This window comes from Mustela nigripes, chromosome 9 (genome assembly GCF_022355385.1).
Source record: "Mustela nigripes isolate SB6536 chromosome 9, MUSNIG.SB6536, whole genome shotgun sequence".
NCBI lineage: Eukaryota > Metazoa > Chordata > Mammalia > Carnivora > Mustelidae > Mustela > Mustela nigripes.
The window spans coordinates 58012232-58032114 of NC_081565.1; positions in this window are offsets into that span (position 1 = coordinate 58012232).

Sequence of the window (19883 nt, forward strand, 5' to 3'; positions counted from 1 at the left end):
CTAAGTGTCCACAAAGAGCAAGCATAGCCCACAGTAGGCAGAGTCAGGGCGAAAGACTGCAAGGAAAAGTGACTGACATGACAGCAGGCAGTAAGCAACACACGTAGGATACACTCCTGAAATGCCAGATTTTGGTTAAAAGAGAACACTGGATTGCAGGGCACTCCAGGACCTCCTCTTCAGGAAGTCACTTCTTTCAAGAATGGAATATATAGCTGAATTTCTTAACAGAGAAAGAGACACAGAGAGACAGAAAAAATGAAGAGTCAGAGGAATTTATCCCTATGAAAGGACAGGGCAAGTCCACATCCAGAGTTCTAAACAAAACCTGGTAGAGAAATTAAGACAATGATCATAAAGATACTCACTGGACTTGAAATAAGAGTGGAAGACATGAGTGAGATCCTTAATTATACAAATAAGGAATAACATTGTAGAGATAAAGGTCTCAAGAAATGAAATGTGAAATATACTTGATGGAAGGAACAGCAGGCTTGAAGAAACAGAGGAATAAATTAGTGAACTCAAAGACAGAAAAATGGACAGTAATCAAGCTGACAAAAGAGAGGATAAAATAATTATGCAAAATGAGAATAGATTTAGGGAACTCAAACATAATAAAATAAATATCAAACATAATAACCTATGTATTATAGGAGTCCCAGAAGAAGATGAGAGAGAAAAGGGGATGGGAAATTTATAAAAAACTAGTAATAGATAATGAAAAAAAAAAAAAAGAAAAAATAACCCAAATATATCACCAAAGAAAAGTAGCAAAACATGAAAGATAATAAAGACTAGAGAAAATCCTCAGAAATAACTATAAAACAAATAAATAATAAAATGGCGATAAATGCATATCTATTAGTAACTACCTTGAATGTAAATGGACTAAATGCTCCAATCAAAAGACATAGGGTAACAGAATGGATAAGGAAACAAGAACCATCTGTATGCTGTGTGTAAGAGATTCATTTTAGACCTAAAGACATATACAAATTGAAAGGGTGGGGATGGAGAAACATCTATCATGCCAAAAAAAGCCAGAGTAGCAATACATATATTGGACAAAATGGACTTTAAAACAAAGACTATATTCAGGAGGACATTATTTAACAATAAAGGGGACAATCCAACAAGAAGATATAGCAATTGCAAGTGTTTATGGACCCAAACTAGGAGCACCCAAATACATAAAACAGTTACTAACAAACATAAAGTAACTAATTGATAATAATACAATGCTAGTAGGGAACTTTAACACCCCACTTACATCAATGGACAGATCATCTAAACAGGGCATTAACAAGGAAACAATTATTGTGATTGGCATCTTAGAACAGATGGATACAACATACATATTCAGAACATTCCATCCTTTAACAGCAGGATACACTTTTTTCAAGTGCACATGGAACATTCTCCAGAATAAATCACATATTAGCCAATAAAAGAAACATCAACAAATTCAAGAAGATTGAAGTCATAACATGCGTCTTTTCTGACCACAACTATAAAACTAGAAGTTAACTACAAGAAAAAAATCTGGAAAGACCATAAGTATCCAGAAGTTAAACAACATGCTACTAAGCAATGAATGGGTCAACCAAGAAATAAAACAAGAAATTAAAAAGTTACATGGAAACAAATGAAAATGAAAACATAATGGTCCAAAATCTTTTGGATGAAGCAAAAGTGGTTCTAAGAGGGAACTGTATAGCAGTACAGGCTTCCTTCAAGAAGAAAAAAATCATAACCTAACCTTACAACTAAAGGAACCAGAAAAAGAACAATAAACAAAACCTAAAACCAGCAGAAGGAAGAAAATAATAAAGATTAGAGCAGAAATAAATAATATAGAAACCACTAAAAAAAAAGAAAAAAAGAAAAAAAAAGAAAACAGAACACATTAATGAAACCAGGAGCTGGTGATTTGAAAAAAATAAAAAGATCAACAAAATTGATAAATCTCGCACCAGAGATATCAAAAAAGGGGGAAAAAAGGAAAGAACTCATATAAATAAAATCACAAATAAGAATTGAAAAAATAACAATCAACACTACAGAAATAAAAACAGTTATAACAGGATATTGTGAAAAATTGTATGCTAACAAATTGGACAGCCAAGAAGAAATGGATTAATTCCTAGAAATATATGGGCTACCAAAACTGAAAAAGGAAGAAATAGGAAATAGGAAATTTGAACAGATCCATAACCAGTAAAAAAACTGAATCAGTCATTAAGAAAACTCCCAAAACAAGAGTCCAGGACCAGATATCTTCCCATAGGAATTCTACCAAACCTGTAAAGAAGAGTTAATACCTACCCTTCTCAAACTATTCCAAAAAGTAGAAAAGGAAGGAAACTTAATTCATTCTATGAAGGCCAACATTATCCTGATATCAAAACTGGATAAAGATACCACTAAAGAAGAGAAATACAGGCCAATATCCCTTATGAACATAGATGCAAAAATCCTTAATACTGGCAAAATGAATTCAACAATACATTAAAAAAATCATTCACCATGATTAAGTGCGATTTATTCCTGGGTTGTAAGAGTAATTTTATATCCACAAAGCAATGAACATGATACATCACTTCATAAGAGAAAGGATAAGAATCTATGGCCATTTCAATAGATGCAGAAAAAGCATTTGACAAAGTACAATACCCATTCATGATAAATCCCTTACCAAGGCAGAGTTAGAGGGAACATATCTCAACATAATAAAGGCCATAGATAAAAATCCCACAGCTAACATCATCTTCAATGGAGAAAAACTAAGAACTATTCTAAAGTCAGGAACAAGACAAGGATGTCCATTCTCACCACTTTTATTCAACATAGAGTAGCCTGAATAGCTAATACTGGATAGCTACAGCGATCAGATGACAAAAAGAAATAAAAGATATCCATATCAGTAAAAAAGCAGTAAAACTTTCACAAGTTTGCAAATGACATGGTACTACATATAGAGAACGCAAAAGACTTCATGTAGATGCTGCTAAAACTGGAGAATAAATTCAGTAAATTTGCAGGACACAAAATCAATGTACTGAAATCTTTGCATTTCTCTACACCAATAATGAAACAGTGGAAAAAGAAAATTAAGAAAACAATCCCATTTACAATTGCACCAACAATAATAAGATGCCTAGGAATAAACCTAACTAAAGAGGAGAAAAACCTGCATTTTGAAAACTATAAAACACTGATGAAAAAAAATTGAAGATGACCAAAGAAATAGGAAGATATTCCATGCTCAGGGATTGGAAGAACAAATACTGTTAAAATGTCTAAATCCAGAGCAATCTACATACTAAATGCAATCTGCATCAAAATACCAATAACATTTTTCAAAGAGTTAGAACAAACAATTCTAAAATTTCTATGGAACCACAAAAGACCTTGGATAGTCAAAGCAAAAAAAAAAAAAGCAAAACTGGAGGCAACACAATTCTGGATTTCAAGTTATACTACAAAGCTATAATAGTTAAAACAGTATGGTATTGCACAAATTTAAGCACATAGGTCAACAGAACATAATAGAAAAACCAGAAATAAACCCACAACTATATGGCCAATTCATCTTCAACCAAGCAGGAAAGAATATCCAATGGCAAAAAATGGTCTCTTCAACAAATGTTCAGAAAATTGGACAGCAACATGCAAAAAAATAAAACTGGGCCACTTACTATTTCTTATGCCATGCACAAAATAAATTCATAATGGATTAAAGATTTAAATGTCAGACCGGAAACCATTAAAGTCTTAGACAAAAACACAGGCAATAACTTCTTTGACATCAGCCATAGCAACTTTTTTCTAGATATGTCTTTCAAGGCAAGGGAAGCAAAAGCAAAAAATGGACTACTGGGACTACATCAAAAGAAAAAGCTTCTGCACCACAAAAATCAAATGAAACTTACTGAATGAGAGAATATATTTATTAATGACATATCTGATTAAGGGTTAGTATCCCCCCCCCAAAAATATATAAAGAAGTGATACAACTCAATACCTCCACCCCCAAACCACATAAACTGATTAAACCCGGGCAGAAGACATAAACAGACATTTCTCCAAAGAAAACACCTGAATGGATGGCCAACAGACCCATGAGGGGGTGTTCATCATCATTTACATGAGGCAAATGCAAGTCAAAACTACACTTAGTTATCACCTCACACCTTTAAGAATGGTTAAGATCAACATTTTGATTTTAACAATACAAGAAATGACAGGTGTTGATGAAGATGTGGGGAAAGAGGAACCCTCTCACACTGTTGGTGGGAATGGAAGCTGGTGGAATGGAAACTGTGGAAAACAGTATGGAGTCTCCTCAGAAAGTTAAAAATAGGACTACCCTATGATTCAGCAATCACACTGCTAGGTTTTTACCCAAAGAATACAAAGGAATACAAAACACCAATTCAAAGGGACACATGCCCTGTTATGTTTATAGCTGCACAATATTCACAATAGCCAAGAAATGGAAGAAGCACAAGTCTCCATCCAATATGGAATATTATTCAGCCATGAGATGTTGCCATTTGCAACAACATGTATGGAGCTAATGAGTGTAAGGCTAAGCAAAATAAATCAGAGAGAGACACATACTATATGATTTCACTCACATGTAGAATTTGATGAACAAAACAGAAAGGAAGAAAGAGAGAAAAAGTAAAATCAAGAAACAGACTCTAAATTATAGAAAACAAACTAATGGTTACCAGAGTGGAGGTGGGAGTGGGATGGGTTAAATACCTAATGGGGATTAAGGGGGGCACTTATGATGAGTGCCAAGTGATGTATGGGATTGTTGAATCACTATATTGTATACTTGAAATTAGTATAAAACTGTATGTTAACTAACTGGAATTAAAATAAAAACTTCGAAAAAAAAAGAAGACTGACTTTCCTAGAATTCAAAATCATTGATTTTCATATTCTTGTTCTATTTCCAGTACAAAGTTAAAATTTAAACTGTTCAATGATTGTCTCCTTCTTTCACATAATGTCAAACTGTCTCAGGATATAACCATATATTTCTCAATCCACAATTTTTGGTGTGTGGGCATGAAAAAAATAAAATATTGTTTCAACAGTTACTTTAAAAGTCACTTTCTTTCAATAGTAGCATAATGTGTTTTTGAAATTTGTTTAAATATATATATATATATATATATATATATATATATATATATATAAAAGTACTATATATTTTGCATTCTTATTTTAAAAAACATAAAATGCATTTAACAAAGTGAAAAACATTTTTATATTTATCACTCTCTTCAAAACAACAGATAGAAATTGTAAAAGAAAAACAATCTCACCCACATTACAGTAAATTTGGTTAGCAAGAAGGTGGAGTTTACAGTAATAGCTTTTAAGCAGATTATCTAATTTTAAAATAGTCTATATTGCACTTTGTGTGAAACTGAGATGGAAGAGTACATTTCAATTTGTTTAAATGCCTTTAACAGTAAGGTTTTTCAGTGCTCAATTTAATTTTGCATTTAATACCTTTTTGTTAAATTATTTCCCTCATTTTTTTTTCATGATCTTATTTTGTTTTTAATTTCATTTTGACAGAATCTTTCTTCCCTAGGGAAGAAAATGTTTAAGCCATCTTTGCCACTGATTCTGAAAGAAGTTAACTGTATCAGCCCCATAAATAAGCCAGAAAAAACCAATTTGTACCTCTGGTTGATAAAGAACCTGCTGCTGGATTTCCCAACAGCCTAGGCAGTCTGCTAAAATGAAAGGATCAGTAATTTTTATTTGGGGAAAACAAGGGCGGGTCAGCAGTGATTGCATCCCACATTCAGGGTGTTGGCAATTAAGTTGTAATGACTTGGCTGCCTGTTTGATTGGAATTCTCAGTGTGTGCTTTGGTAGAAAGCACATGTGCTTTTAGGACTCCCTATTAGATGTACCTTACATGTTTTGACCAATTGTTAAGTGCTGGATGGCTATTTTTTCAAAGCTACATTCAGCATGCAAAACAAACAAACAAGCAAACAAACAAAAAATGTGTGAGTGCTCTTAATTCAATGGCTTCAGACTTGCATCAAAATAGGAGTACTTTTGAGCTCTCTGGTTAGAAACTTTCCATCAGTACATTCATTGTTATTGATCCTTTGAAACAAAAATGCTTGTTCATCTCACTTCTTTTTCTATTTTGAGCTTATTTTTCCGAATAGGGTTTTACCACACACTGAGGTTGTTTCTGTCTTTCACTTTTTCTATTATAAATATATCTTCACTTTGAAACAAAGCCATTCATTCTTGAAAACAATGTGTACAATTTTGTGATTCTGAATCCATACATTTTAACTAAAGGGTAATTTAGGAGAATAACATTAAAACTTCTGGATTTCTTTTCTTTCAAAATTAAAATAATTCAAATTATCAAGTTCAGATTTTAAATACTTTGTTCTCCAGATATAATATTGTTTTGTCAATTGTTTAGATTCTGTTCTCTGCATTAATTCACATGATGATATAAAAGCAATTTTACCCAGTTTGAAAAATCAACCCAAATGGAATGCTGAGCAGAGAAAGATCTTAAAATTAATAAAATAAAATGCTCCCTACCCGACACTTTATTTTTTCCCCAGATAAGAAAACTGAGAGCCATAGAAATTTAGTGAATTTCTTAGAACACAGATAGAAATGACATTTTAATTAAGGGATTTAGTTCATGTATTTTTTAATATGAGGAAAAGTTATTTTAGATGGAAATTGAAATAATATGTTCCTGAATTCATGAGCATAATCTAGCTTCCCAGAAAATTCTTCTCGATTTTTCTATTTCTTTTCTGTATAAACATAAACAGATGCTAGAGACTTGCAAATTTTACATTTTGGTAGTCAAAACTCATATGGACGCTTCTATCTTATAGGTTTAATTTGCCATACCATGAAAATAATTAGTCATGGGGACATGGACAAATTGATCATCTTGGACTTTACGTGAGAGAAAAATCAGTCTTTGTTTTTATTTTATGTTGATGCAAATGAGAACTTTAAATTGCCAAAGTACAAATAGAGGGGTCATTTTTTTTATTCACAATTTTTATAGATTTTCCTTTTTTATATAATTAACCCTATTTCTGATGATTAGAAATTGTATCCCTTATCATAGGAAACTGACCTATGGAATTGGGAATGGTTTGTGCCCATCAAATCTACACATATGTCTTTTGATTATTGGATATCACAGTGGTATTTGGGTCATCTTTTTTCAGTTTTCTTTCTTTCTTTCTTTCTCTTTCTTTCTTTCCCAGTTACTAGACTGATATTAAACAACAATAGAGCAAAGTGTTGGGAATCAAGGCCAGAGATTAAAGTTTATTGTTAGTGTAAGGACTGATATGAAAAGCCATAATTATTAAAATTACCCAGATGAGAAGTGAAGATCTCAACTAAAATCAGAGTGATAGAAATGTTGAGGAAGAAATAGGTACAATAAATATTTTTTATTTTATTTTATTTTATTTTATTTTTTTACCCATAGTCAGTAAACTGAGAGAAGACTAATGAATGAAAGTAAAATCTCAGTTGTTTTTGGTCTGACTTGTGCAAATGAGCATATATCTTTCAGGGTATAATGGTTAAGTGTGTAGACAGTCTGTTCAGATTCCAGCTCCAGTATTTATCAGTTGCATGAATTGATGTAAGTAACTTTGTTTCTTTGTGTATCAGTTTAATTTTCAAAATGGTGATATTAATATCTTTCTTTTACATTTGTAGAGTGCTTAAATAAGATATTACTAGTGTCAGCCATAGAACAAATGTTACCTATTGTTATTGTTCACTGAGACAGAGAATGCAGGAGCAGAAGAATGGTATAAAAGTGATTAAGATTTTCACACGTTGAATTGGGAATGCTTTTGGCACATCTGTGTATAGATGTCTGATAGTAATTTTGATACACATCTTTGGTGGCTATACATTTGGATTTATCAGTAATAGGCTATATTTGAAACATGGCTTTGTATGAAGTCATTATAAGAGATGGTATAGATTAAGAAAGGCAAAGTGTCAAAGATGAAGTATTTTTGAGGAAATATCTGATGTAGCACATATTAAGGAGGAATAATCAGAGTGATAGGAAGAAAACTGGGGGGAAAACAATGTCATAGAAGTCAGGAGAGAAGTATTAAGATGGTAATGGACTACTAACAGTAGTAGGCAGAACCAAATGCTAAATGACCCAGGTAAAAGAACTGAAAGTTAAATCTGTATTAGAATTGTCCACTCCAGATGTAGTAGTAGGTGCCAGGAATCCAGGAAATCTTTAACGTATGAAGAGAACATTTGGAAGTAGAATTAGTAAAGGTAAACCAATTTTCTTGACAGGGCATGACTGAGAAGAGAAGAATGGAGAAAAGTTATAGCTATATAGAATATGAAGCTTACAAGTATCTCATTTGATTGCTTTCTTTTTCTTTTAAAATATTGGAGCTGTCTTTAGAGTTCTTTTCTGTGTAATTATTTTGTAGATATTACAGTTACAGTTTAACAAAATACAATTTTTTTAAACAAAATCTTTTTTTTTTTAAAGATTTATTTATTTATTAGACAGAGAGAGAGATCACAAGTAGGCAGAGAAAGTGGGAGGCAGGCTCCCTGACAAGGAGAAAGCCTGATGTAGGGTTCAATTCCAGGACCCTGTGACCTAGGCCAAAGGCAGAGACTTAACAAACTGAGCCACCCAGGTGCCCCTACACAAAGATAATTGGCACACTTTCCAGCACAAAGATCATTGTTCTTTCAAATGTTATTGTCTGTTCTCATGGGAAACTAGTCTTAATTAAAAGATCCACTAAATATAAAGTGAATGCATCAATTTCCTATTTCAAAAAAATATTTGTGCCATTCATGGAATCCTGGTTACATTTCTTAAACATATATTAAGTATCGTCTGGCGCTATTCAATATCTATATGGTTAACTCACATTTGATGGTGGGATATCATCTTCTTTGATGCTTAAATGGTGATAACACTGGTGTTCAACAGGAAATGAACCTTAGAATTGTTAGCCACACTTATCACTCAGAAACATCAGTGAATTAAGCATGGTAGTAACACTGTGGTCACAATCTAGTTGACAGTAAGCTACCATTTGTGAGTCTCACATGTCAAGGAAATGGATGCAGATTTGTCTTAGAAAACAGAGATGTAGGGCGCCTGGATGGCTCAGTGGGTTAAAGCCTCTGCCTTTAACTCAGGTCATGATCCCAGGGTCCTGAGATGGAGCCCCGCATCGGGCTCTCTGCTCAGCAGGGAGCCTGCTTCCTCCTCTCTCTCTCTGCCTGCCTCTCTGCCTACGTGTAATCTCTGTCTGTGAAATAAATAAATAAAATCTTAAAAAAAAAGAAAGAAAGAAAGAAAAAAACCAGAGATGTCACTAATGTGTACATGCTGTTGGCTCTAACCTGCCCTGGCTCTTAACAGGGGAATTAGTAAATTAGTATGATTTGAAATATCTATTTCTGGATATTATTTGGAAGATCTGCAATGTGGGTGGCAGTGGGTGTGTTGTCAGCTGCCAGTGATGAATATCAACACTATAGCTTATTTTAGACCTGCATGCTATCAAGAATCTGAAGACATCACTCTCTCTTGCAAATAAGTAAATAAATCTTTAAAAAAGGGGTGGGTAACTAGATGGCACAGTCTTTTGTTAAGTGTTCAACTCTTGGTTTCAGCTTGGGTAGTGATCTGTGGGTCATGAGATTGAGTCCTGAGTTGGGCTCTGTGCTCAGCAGGAAGTCTGTATGAGTTTCTCCCTCCCTCTTCCCCTCCCCCTCCCAACTGCGCTTGCTCTCTTTCTCAAATAAATAAATAAATCTTAAAAAACAAACAAACAGAGGCACCTGGGTGGCTCAGTGGCTTAAGTCTCTGCCTTCGGCTCAGGTCATGATCTCAGGGTCCTGACATCGAGCCCCGAATTGGGCTCTCTGCTCAGCGGGGAGCCTGCTTCTGCCTCTCTCTCCGCTTTCCTTTCTGCCTACTTGTGATCTCTGTCTGTCAACTAAATAAATAAAATCTTAAAAACAAATAAACAAACAGACAAATAAAAGGTAAGAGGAGATGATTTCCATCTAAGTTGTGGGATGGAATGTTTTACCATTGATCATTTCAGCGTTTTTTTTTTTTTTATTATTTTATTTTCAAAAAGATTTGACATATTTGTTTGACAGAGAGAGAGCACAGCAGGGGAGCTGCAGGGAGCCCCATGTAGAGCTTGATCTCAGGACCCTGGGATCATGACCTAAACCAGAGGCAGGTCCTAAGCCAACTGAGCCACTCAGGTGTCCCTCCTCCTACCTTCTTTTCTTTTCTTTCTTTCTTTTTTTTTTTTTTTTTTTTTAAGATTTTATTTATTTAGTTGACAGAGAGCGAGAGATCACAAGCAGGCAGAGAGGCAGGCGGAGAGAGAGGGAGAAGCAAGCTCCCCACTGAGCAGAGAGCCTGATGTGGGGCTCGATCCCAGAACCCTGAGACCATGATCCGAGCCAAAGGCAGAGGCTTAACCTACTGAACCACCCAGGCGCCCTGCTCCTCCTACCTTTTAAATACAGACAAATGAGGATGTAGGCTTTCTGATTCTTTGGCAATACTCTAGTTAAGCATCAGAAAGAAGCATGTCATTTTACTGCTATTTATTTACTAATACTTTTCCAACCCAACGTTTCAGACAAAGTGGGTTTTTTATTATTAATATAGAAGTCATTACTTAGGAATTTCATTAATAAGGAATTCAGATTGTCAGGGTTGGGAAAAAGAAGGTCTAGAATGGAGGAAAAGAACTGTTGGGTTAGTTTAGAATTTTCAATTAGAAAGAGTGAGAATGCAGGAAGGCTGTGGTGATAAGGGTTTTGGTTAGAGGGTATATGAAGATGTCTAACTGAGGCCAACTCAGAAAGGGAAGGAGGAAGAGGGAGGAGACTGAAGGAGACTTGGGGAAGAGTCAGAGGCAGGAACTAATAGTTATGCTGAAGAAATGATCTAGAGGAAAAAGTAGAGGTTGAATAATATGAAATAATTATAAGAAAGAATTTCAGTGAGGTATAGAGTTAGTTTTAGTTTTATCTGAATTGTGGCCAATTGCCTTCATGATTATATTTTACAATCTTTTACAGAAGCATTATATTATATTTATCTTTTCATTACACATATATTTTATTATCTTTAATATGTTCACAGAATTATTACTAAACACTGAAGAACTTTCAAAGGAAGTACATATTTTTAAAATATTTTCCTATTATTGTATACCTTTATAACCCTCAGACATTCCCTCTTTTCTATAATTTATTTCATGATAGAGAAGGCATACTTTATAAATTTTCACCTTTCACCATATTATGGTTCTCTTGTTATTGATGTTTATAACATCAATGTTTATAACATTTTAAAAAACATTTTTATTTTTATTTGAGAGAGAGGCAGAAGAGGGATAGAGAAGTAAGAGAATTACAAGCAGACTTCCCACTGAGCATGGATCCTTACATGGGGCTCCATCTCCCAACCCTGAGATCCTGATCTGAGCTGAAACCAAGAGTTGGCTGCTTTACTGACTGAGCCACCCAGGCAGTCCTGTCTACACCATATTTTAAAGTCAGCATTAGAGTTCTAAGATTTAAAATTAGTGACCATGGAATAGGATTGAATTTGTAACATTGATATTCATGGAACTTTTTAAAATGATTAGTTCATATGAGGAATGGTTAATGATCTTCTAAATTTATAATGGCAGATCTTGTGTAAATCATGGTTTAAACACAAATTGCATATTTTTAAATAACATACTTGATCTTGTGTGTGTGTGTGTGTGTGTATGAGTCTGTTATTCAATTTTTCTGTAAAAACTAAAAGCAAAATATGAAGTATTAGAAAATGATAACAATACAGCACAAAGAAACACAACAAAAAGGAACAACATGAAACCCAGTTTCAAAGAACAGAGGAAAAACCCAACCTTTTCTAGGAATAACTTGACTAACATTGGGCAGTGATTCAACATGCTTGAGATGCATTTTTTCCTAACCTTTAAACAGGGGGGATTCTGTCCAAGATATCTACCTCAAAGTTAACTGCATACTATAAATCCCAGAACAATCTTTTTTTTATAAGACATATTAACGTATGAATAAGCTTCTAAAAAGAAAGGGTAAGAGTATCCTCATGCATAATTTTGAACACCACTATTATTAAATATTGCTTTATTCTATGAAATGTGCATACTTTAGGGAAAAGGGCTCCTTTAGGGAAATGTGACCTTTGTACCACTAAAAGTTCAAAATTATACTCAGTTCTTACACATGATGTATTTGTTAATGGTAATATAAAAATGCTTAAGATGTTCAAGAACAGAGCAGTAAAAATACAGATCAAATTAAAAGCTATTTTAAATCTTACTTAAAATTAAATTGCACAATTTAAATTCTAACATAAAAGATGTTTGATAATGTTGAGTACCCATGAAATATCTAAGAAAGTTCATTTTTTCTAAACTTCGAAATATATTCCTATATCTACATAAAAGTTTTATAACCATTCGGCTCATTTACATGAAAACATTGATTCTAATTCTGCCTGGGATACATTGGGTTAGGAGTGTGAAGAGTTGAATTGTTTAGGAATTGTTGCTGGCTTTTTAAAAAATGTCAGTTTCACATTTTGACAATATATAAACTATCTTTCTTATTCCTTTCTTCTAAAATTTTCCTCCCCTTTATCTAACATATGTGATTTGTAAACACAGGTAGCATATTATTAGAGTTAGAATGAAAGGCTTTGAGTCAGACTGCCTGCATTTAAATCCCATCTTTACCTTTTATGATTAGTAGATGTTGGGGAAATAACTCAAAATATTTCTGTTTCAGGTTCCTCATCTGAAAAGAAAAGAAATTAACAGTAGTTTAGTTTGCATTTAATTATGAAAAGAAATGATCAGCATTATATCTATATTTATATCTATGTATACACACACACACACACATATATATATATATATATATATATATATATATATATATATACACACCATCTAGCACATAATTACTACTCAATGTTATTTTGCAAGTTTAGCCAAAGGTTATAGCATTACCTTGTAACAATTTAACATTATCCATTAAAGGCATGTCAGAAATAAAATAGTTGTGATATGGTTTTCTTTAGTCCTAAACAAGAACTGTTTGTCAAATAAGACAGACTGGCAGTTCCTCCCCTTCAAAATCAAGTCATTTCTTGGGCGCCTGGGTGGCTCAGTGGGTTAAGCCGCTGCCTTCAGCTCAGGTCATGATCTCAGGGTCCTGGGATCGAGTCCAGCATCGGGCTCTCTGCTCAGCAGGGAGCCTGCTTCCCTCTCTCTCTGCCTGCCTCTCCATCTACTTGTGATTTCTCTCTGTCAAATAAATAAATAAAATCTTTAAAAAAAAAAGTCATTTCTTGGTCACTCAATGGAATTTTTGACAGTAATCATTTCAGTGATATTGTATCAAGCCTCATCAATTAAGTAAATAATCAAAACAGATACATGTTTTTCCTACTAAGCAGTTAGAATTCTACTAGATTCTGACTTTCTGAATACACACAGAAGTATAGAGCATGATTTCTGTTCTTATGAACTAAACATTTAGTTGAGCAAAGAAGACACATATGTGGAAAACATATGATGCAGTATGTATTAATATTAAGATGAGCTTCTGAATGCAAAAGAAATTAGCTTAGTTTAGAGTTTGGTTTAGAAAGAATTAATAATATTTGAATAGGTAGTAAGGGGGACATTCTAAGAAGAAGGAAATGCAAAAAGCTTGTATGTGTATAGAAGGGAGCATTTGGATTAGATGTGAGAAGTCATGATGATCCTTAATTGTCCAATTCTTTGTGGTCAGTAAATGGTAGAAATTTTGCTTATTTTTCTTTGGACCTCAGGAGCAAATGGTCCAGTAATCATTAAGCAGTTGATGGAACTACCTGACCTTTGTTAACCAGTTCAATTTATGTTGCTAAATGTGTAACTTTAACTGAAACATTGAATTATATCTGACTTTTCTTTGAGCTTCACTTCTCTGGGTCAATAGTCAACTATTGACTTGCATATTTTCTATCCTGATATATTAAAGGTTTTTGATACACACTGTTTATTATAGTTATGGCCTCAAATATTTTATGTTTAGTGCCGTGCTATTAATTTGAAAGCTGTTAACTGTTCTAGAGTACAACAGTCAAGAGTTCTGTAGCTAATAAACATAATTTGATAGATGGTGTTTTCTGAATCTATGAGAAAACATATCTGAATTAAAAGAAAATTGTAAGTGGTTCATTTTCTTATGCAACACAAGAAAAAAACAGATTTAGAGATCATATAAAAAAAGGTTTTAATAAAGTAAAATGCATTTAAAGAAAGAAAATGGAATTTTGGCTAATCAAGTTAACAACCTATAGCATAAATTTTTATATCAAAGAAAAATTTTAAAATTATATTCATTCTTTAAATGTAATGGGTCATAATATTTTATATCAAGGAAACCTTTCTGATGGTATTATTTCTTAGCATTAACTGGTCAGTTTCATTAATCTTTAAGGGGTCTCTTATTATGTTCCTTTTTTTCCTCATCAGGTGACTTAGATTTATGTCATCAGCATCAAACAGCTACCAAAAAATGTGAATTCAAAATGTGTTTCTCCCTTTATTTTTTTCTTTCAGGGAAATCCCGAGGGGTTTGACACTTTTCATCCTCCAGCCATTAATCATTTTGTAGAGAAAGGCTATATATTGGTAAGTCTCACTCATTCTAATTGCTCTTTTGAAAGGCTTGATTGTAATACAAAACAAGGAAGATTAAAGACAAGTTAACATCATTGCTTGGCTAAGTAGAGAAAGACTTTTTTTCAAAGAAAATTTGTAACATCAGGATTTTGTTTTGTTTTAATTAATCTACTAATAGGAGTACTACCAAAAACTATTGTTGTAAAATTGAAACTATGTGGAGAATGCAAACTAGTAGTCTTTTTTGAAATTCTGAAATGGTGGTGGTATTACATAGAGATAATTTTTATTTATGTTTTATTTTCTTAAATGTTATATTTCTTTCTTCAAGAAGAAGAGAGAGAGTCTGAACAAGTACAAGCTAGAGGGAGGTGGGGGGAGGGGCAGAGGTAGAAGGAGAAACAGATTCCCCACTGATCAGCAATCCCAGCACCAGGCTGGATTCCAGGACTAGAGATCATAACCTGAGCCAAAGACAGATGCTTAACTGACTGAGCCACTCGGGTGCCCCTATAGATAATTTTTAAAAAGACATTTTATTAATTGACACCATGGCTTATAAACGTTAGTTGAATGAGCATCCATGAATAAGTCTGAGCCTGCAGTCAAGTAAAAGATAAATTCTAAACAAAATTTAAAAGGTTAATAAACTCTGTCAATTTTCATAATACAGAATATTTATTTTGGAGGTTGAAATTCAATTTTAAATTTAAATAATTCTTATGTAGTTTATTCCATAAAACCAAATACATGCTTTTTTGGTTTCAATTTATTATTATTTTACTCTATATAAGTGACATTAATGTATCCTGGTTTCATGTTTTTGAACAACTCTTCCCTCAACTAACCAGTTAAGCTTTTTCTTTCTCTGTCTTAAACACACACATTCATGCCTTAAAATATCGTATTATATTTTATATGTTATCCTTAGATTTGTATTTATGTGTTATATTTAGGTCACAATTAATTACTTTGAAATTTTCCAATTTTTCTAACCTACAGTTTTTAAAGTATTTCTCATGGCCTCACATGCTTTGAAGCTATGATCTTCAAATTTTTGATCAAGATCAAGTTAAGTCCATTAGTTAAAAATGTTAAATATATACTATGGTATATGGACATTATTTATAAATTACATTCATTCATCACTATCATTATTAGATCGTCAAATAATAATAAAAATATGAAATGCTCACAAAAGAAATTTTAAAATAGGTGAAAATGTATATATACTCTCTGTGTATATGGTCTTTAAATATATTCTAGTGGAGCTTTGGGAACCCTTATTCTAGAAATCCTCTGCTTTCTTCTATTTCCAAATACTCTCAGAAGCTGTACTGGGTACTCAAAGGCTCTAACCAACCTCATTTTAAGCATTAGATTGGATAGAAATTGTGTATACTGCAAGTCGGTGAGTGTGTTTATACATTTATGGACACAAATGTGTGTATGCATGGGGATGCTGTAGATAGGATTGTCTGGATCAAGGGTTTGAAGTGGCATAGAGTTATAGCCAATGATCTTATCTAAATATTTCTCTTCTGGAAAGGTCAAGGAATGAAATAATTCAGAGGGGCTATTACAGAGAATCAAAGAGCCAAATAAATAGGAAGAAAGGATACCTCATGTCATACGGAATACCTCCAAAGATACCTTGTCCAGTTGATATCTTGCGAGAAATAGAGTCACACCATTATTGTCACTGTATGATAGAATTCTTTAGTCAAGCATATGCTTGCCACTTTTTTTTCTTTCTCTCTATAGAGTCCTTAGTGTTGAGCAGCCAGATATATTATGAAGATATGAGGGGGAGATTAAATGGTTAGAGTGAAAATCATTTAACCCATATTGTTTCTGCATGTGTGAACCAAAAACCCCATAGGAGTTGTTTTTTGCAATATACCAGGTAACTTCCTTTGATTGTTGAGAATAAATCAAGTGCCCCCCCCCCCCCCATTTCTTACCATAGGAGCTCATATTTAACTGGAGTCAAGCCTCCATTCAAATCTGAAGCCAGGCAGGGAAGTGGTGAGATATTCAATGACAGATTCAGGATTTACCAGACTAGCTAGTTTTCATTAACTCTTTAATATAAAAGCCTTCATAAGTGTTGATTTCATTTATTTGAGCCCTGTTCTAATTTAAAAGCCTAACACTGCTGAACCAGTTAAGGAATCCATTTAAATGTTCTGTTATCCAGGAACCAATTCTCTACCTCTTATGTTTGAAAATCTCATGTCAAATGCCATGCTGAAATATAGATGTAATGTATCTACATCATTCCTTTAATGTACTGGTTTAGTGAACTCTCATAAAAAATAAGAAATAAAATGAGGCTTGCCTGCCACAACTCAGTAAATCCCTAATGATTTATTAATTGTTGCTTCCTTCACAGGATTCCCACTTGATAGACAACTCCTTTAAATTCAAGGATATTTGGGGGATCAAATTTTACCCCAACAATCATAGTACATGTAATCTAGCTTATCTAAAACACAAAAACAGCTCACTGTTACCTGGCATTAGGCTCTCTATCCTTGTGCTCTAGTATCTCTTTATGACCTGATATAAAGAAAATTAAACAAAGCACAGCAATCAGTTTTGGTGTTTTCTTTCTTTCTTTCTTTTTTAAAAAAAAAAAAGATTTTATTTATTTAGTTGACAGAGAGAGACAGACAGTGAGAAGGGAACACAAGCCAGAGGAATGGGAGGGAGAGAAGCAGGCTTCCTGCTGTGCAGAGAGCCCATGTGGGGCTCCATCTCAGGACCCTGAGATCATGACCTAAGCTGAAGGCAGATGATTAACGACTGAGCCACCGAGGCGTCCCCAGTTTTGCGGTTTTGTTTTGGACTGAATTTTTTTTGTTCTGTGTTCTGAGCGAGCAGTCAACCACTTCATAAAGGCGTCTGAGTTGTTAGATGTTGAGAGAAAAGTGGGAAAAAAGAGAAAGTTAATTTGCTACTTTCCCAGAACACAGGTGAAGTTTTAAACAACTTTGTACTTAAAATTGTGGGTAAAAAAGTCACGAATCATAGAATCCAAGTGTCAAGAAGAGGTGAGGTGTGGATCTTAACAAGGCGGGGATTTGTCTCTGCATAAACCAGATGCAGTGTTTATGACATAGGAACCCACTTCTCAAACTTTCAAGAGTTTCTTAATTGGAATTTCTCTATTTGGGTAGACTTCTTATGGCAATTCCCTTTCTTCCTTACCCATCTACAGGTTCTCACTAACCCTTTTCTTTGCTGTAAGTCCTCCCTTTTCCCAGATATGCCTTTCAAGAGTTAATATTCACTCAATAAGTTATTTTGTTTCCCTCTTTACAGTCCACAGTCTTCATGCTTGAAATCATCTACTCTTGTAGCTTGAGATTATATCTAGTGACACACAAATCAATATGTCCTCTTAAGATCTCATTGTTGAAAATCTTATCAGCATATCTATTTGATAGCACAGTAACTTCTCAAGTTCTAATACATTAAAACTGAACTCACAATATTTTCCCACAAATTTACCTTTTTCTTTCCCATTTCTATGAAAAGAAGTGTCATCTACCCAGTTTCCCAAAAAAGGAAATCTGGAAAATATCATGGATTCCTCTCTCACCTCTCATCTTATACCATCCATGAAGTCTCATTAATTCTACCTCTGGACAGATAAGGGATGTCACAGGAAGTAAGAAAAGGTGTAATGTTTATTTTTAAACCAGCTTGAAACACTTCAGTAGAAACTAAATTCATTAAGAGAAGTAAAATAGTCATTGTAGTCTAAAACAAAGAAAAAAAGACATCTCTAAGTAAAAGCTAATGTCATGGTGTTTTATTATTATATTTTTACTATAAACTCTAATCCCTTTAATTTTATTAATACCTTAGCATTTCTTGCCCATAATATACATATATACTTCTTTGTAGAGTCATTATATATCATTTCCCAATAATCATGGCAAGTTTATATTAAAAAATTTCCTTTATGTGATAAAAATCAGTGAGAAAAGAATTATGTACCATAACTGTTTCAACATGTTGTGATTTAAAAAATATATTTTTAGACCCACCTGGATGACTCAGTCGGTTAAGCATCTGTCTTCAGCTTAGGTCATGATCCCAGAGTCCCAGAATGTAGTCCATTTACTGGGCTCCCTGCTCAAGGAGGGTATGCTTCCCCCTCTCCTCCCTGTTTGTGTTCTTTCTTGCTATCTCTGTCACTCTCTGTCTCTCACTGGAATAAATAACAGACCTTAAAAAAAAAAAACCTTAAAGTTTTAAATTTTTTTTATTTTATAATTTTTAAATAAATGAGATCTTAAAAAATAAATAAAAATATATTTTTCTCTAATCATTTTCAATGTAATAGAATATATGACACACATTTGTGTTGGTCATGTTTAGTACCTTTTATTCTTAGCAACTTTCTTTCTTTTTATTTCTTTCTTTCTTTTTATTTATTTATTTATTTATTTATAAAGATCTTATTTATTTATTTATTTGACACACAGAGAGAGAGAGAGGGCACAAGCAGAGAGAGCAGCAGGCAGAGGGAGAAGCCGGCTCCGTGCTGAGACAGGAGCCCAACATGAGCTCAATCCCAGAACCCTGTGATCATGACCTGAGCCTAAAGTGGACATTTAACCAACTGAGCCACCCAGGCATCCCACAGCTTTCCTTGTGTTTGTTTTGTTTTGTTTTTGTTTTAAACTAAGTTTTTTTTCTTTTATTTCCAGTATAGTTAATAGTGTTATATTAGTTTCAGGTGTGCAATATAGTGATTCAAAAATTTTGTATGCCATTACCTAGTGCTCATCGTAAATGTACTCAATCTCCTTCATTTATTTCACCCATCTGCCTGCTCACCTCCTCTCTGATATGCTTTATTTTAAATGAATACCCTCAGTTAATGTTACTGTTTTTTTTTTCTTTACTTAAAGCATACTTCAATAGACATGGTTCTAAAAGATGTATGTAAAATATTCTATCTAATAGAAATAGAATACACATTCTCTTCATGTACACACAGAAGAATACCTGGGTTAAATCACATGCAAAGGAAAATAACAAATATTACAAATTTAAGAAAAATGG